General features: G+C 43.6%; 1 long non-coding RNA gene across 1 annotated transcript; it reads right to left on the bottom strand.

Moving 5' to 3' along the window:
- Positions 1-277: 277 nt before the first annotated feature.
- LOC120735001 lies at positions 278-926 on the bottom strand. The gene is made up of 2 exons (XR_005696154.1): positions 506-926; positions 278-419 (listed from the first exon to the last, which is right to left on the bottom strand). It is a non-coding gene; the product is annotated as an uncharacterized LOC120735001 (long non-coding RNA).
- Between the last annotated feature and the right edge of the window lie 2,083 nt (positions 927-3,009).

Raw genomic sequence — 3,009 nt, 5'->3', positions numbered from 1 at the left:
CACAGGACGCGCAAAGGCGGGTGCAGACAACGGTTCCGGCTGACTAGGGAAAACGGGTGGATTCGACTCCATGATTTCTGAAAACCGGGTAAGTAACTCCTCCTGTTTTTCACTGATAGCATTACACTGGTCCATTAAGGACATCAAGGTCTGTTCATGCCGTCCTAACACCGCGCCCTGTTTATTAATGGCGGCGTGAATTGGGTTCGCTGAGTCCATTAGTGGCCAGTTCGTTCTGTCACAAACAAGGATGCGGTGGACTCAAGAGCAGACTCAATTGCTTGAACTATGTATAATTTATTGAAAGGAACAAGAACGTGAACAAGACTGGGTTTAACAGAAACCATTCGCAGAAACTAAGGGAAATCCGTGGGCGGAGAAACAGGCGTAGAGCACAGGGAGAACTCGAACGGGAACTTCTGTAAACACAGGAGAAGGGTGTTACTGAGTGAAAAACGAGTAAGGGACAGAGGTACGGAGTGCCAGTGGATAGTCTTGGGCTTACTTGGAGACCCTGGTTATTAGGCGGGGAAAAGGCTGCCGTGGGAGCATTCCAGAGAGGGTCGAGAGTGTGGAGAGTCCGGTCCAGATTCCAAGGAGGTGGAGAGTACGGACTGAAGGGCAGGCTGAGGAGAAGTTGAGTATGTGGTCCTCGGGTTCCGAGCAGACGGGAAAACAGGATGGAGACAGAACCAGCACTACTGGTGAGTGCGACGGGTGCTGAATCACAGATGGTAGCAGGACGAACTGGCGAGGAGTGGCAGGCAGTGCTGGCTTAAAAACCCTCTAGGTGGAGCCCCGGAGATTGAAAACAGGTGATGAGCTGGCCAACTCCACCCCAAGGGACGGATGACAGGAACCTGGACCACGCCCGACCAGACACTCCCACAGCATATGACATTCGGAGGAAAACACCAACACAGTGTACAGTTGAGTTTTAATAGCGTACTTACAACTGGGCTCTTCGGGCACTCTTCTCCCTGCAGCACGGACTACACTGCCCATGAAGCTACATTCTGCATTCTGCCTATTAGCTTAGCACAACAACAACAAAAAGGCGCTCTCTCACCGAGGAAACACGCAGAGCGAGAGCGTCACCCTGTAACCATGGCAACCGCAACGCTGCCGCCTGGAACAACAGAACATAACTGTCAAACAAAACCCAAACAGTCCTGACCCGCCACAATATGAAACAGGAAAGTACCGCCGTGTAATCCATTTATTTCAACAAAGTAACTGTATTCTAAATACCACCTTTTTAAACGGTACCTGTAACGGAATACAGTTACTCATATTTTGTATTTTAAATACGTAACGGCGGTACATGTATTCCGTTACTCCCCAACACTGTCTATACATCTTTCACATGTAGGGTAAATTATAGTATTTTACCAGTTACTTAAGCACTAACTATCCAAATATGTATGTATGAACCTTGTACCTGCCAAGTTTATGAAGCAACTTGCTAACCTAGCTTGTTAATTTTAGCTAATAAATTAGCACTCCTCCCTTACATGCATTTAATGTCAGATTTTGCTACAAAAATATAAACATGGCAGAATTATGTTTATGTTGTGCAAGTAATTCAGACATTGAGTGAGGTACATTATTGCTGAGGGTAATATAATTATAAATATCTTTTGCAGGATACAAGGTTAAGATAACCCTTAAAAGCCATCACTGTTTTCATTTACTTCTCTCTGTGCATCAGTCCCTGTATGCCTGCATGTTATTTCTATCACATCCATCTCTATGAGTCATACATTTTCAAAACTCCCTCTTCATATTTTCACAATTCACTTGGTCTGATGGCGTGAGAGGCAAAGAGTAAATTCAAAGCAAAACATTTTCATTTTCACTGTGGCCACGCATGTGTGTCCTCCTTTACGGTTAACCAACACTGATATCAGACTTGTTGTTTGCACAGCTTGAGTGATGTGGCACCAAAGTGACCTACAAAACAGCCGTGGTGGGGCCATAAATCACATTGGGTCTGGAATTAATCACTGTGTAGAGGACATCTTCTGCCACCGCTGTCCTCTCACAATCACTCTCTGCAAAACGCTTGCACGCGCCCTCTCTCCTTCCATCCATCCCTCTATTCCTCCATTGCTCCATCAGCCACCATAGCTATTGGTCTCTCGAGGAAGAAAGAAGAGAGATGTCCTTTCCACCACTCATTTAAAATGCAGGTTAAAGTTTATAGAGTTGCCTCTATGCTATTCACACAAATAGAAGGAAGCCAGTGAGGAGACTTTTTTTTTAAAGAAACATAGTTTGACCATTATGATAACTGTCTTTCTTTCAAGACTAAAGGCACCAGGTAAGCGCAAGAAAAGTTGAGGTGAAGGAGAGGCATGTGCTTGATTTATTAGATGACAGACGCAGTGGGGATCTAATCAACATTACGTTGGATGCCAACACCAAGTCGGTGTGAGGCTTAAGGCGCTTCACTTCAAGGGCAGCTGCCATCACTTCAAAGACAAACACCCACACACACGTTGGCCATTGTCTTCACTGTTAAGCTCAGTCTGCTACTCTCCAATGCACCATCAATGCTGCAATACAGTACTGGAAAGTTACAGAGCTTACATTAGAAGTCTTTCATAAAAAGCGATTAAAAAGATTCAATTTTATTTTCATTGTGCCAGTTTGAGGACTGTGGGTTAAAAAACTTCACTTTTAATGGGAAAAAAACCCTGAAGAATAGGGCCCATTAAGACACAGATAAGTTGCCAAGTCAGTGCACTATTTTTTATTAATAAAAAAAAAGATTTTTTGGCAAGAATTTACACGTTTATAAAATTCAGTTTTGTCCTGGTTGTGCAAAAAAAACAACAAACCCCCCCCCCAAACAAAATACTGTATGTGCTTTAGGTTTAGCATGTTATAGAAGGCAACATCACGTGTATACAATGCATGATATTTAATGTAGCTAAAAACAGACTGTATATAAAAGATTCATCTGCAACAAATGAAGAATTAAGTTAAGCATTTTGGCTACTGCCA

The sequence above is a fragment of the Simochromis diagramma genome, unplaced genomic scaffold (assembly GCF_900408965.1).
Source record: "Simochromis diagramma unplaced genomic scaffold, fSimDia1.1 OVJJ01000176.1, whole genome shotgun sequence".
Classification (NCBI taxonomy): domain Eukaryota; kingdom Metazoa; phylum Chordata; class Actinopteri; order Cichliformes; family Cichlidae; genus Simochromis; species Simochromis diagramma.
This window is presented reverse-complemented; position numbering and strand designations above follow the sequence as displayed.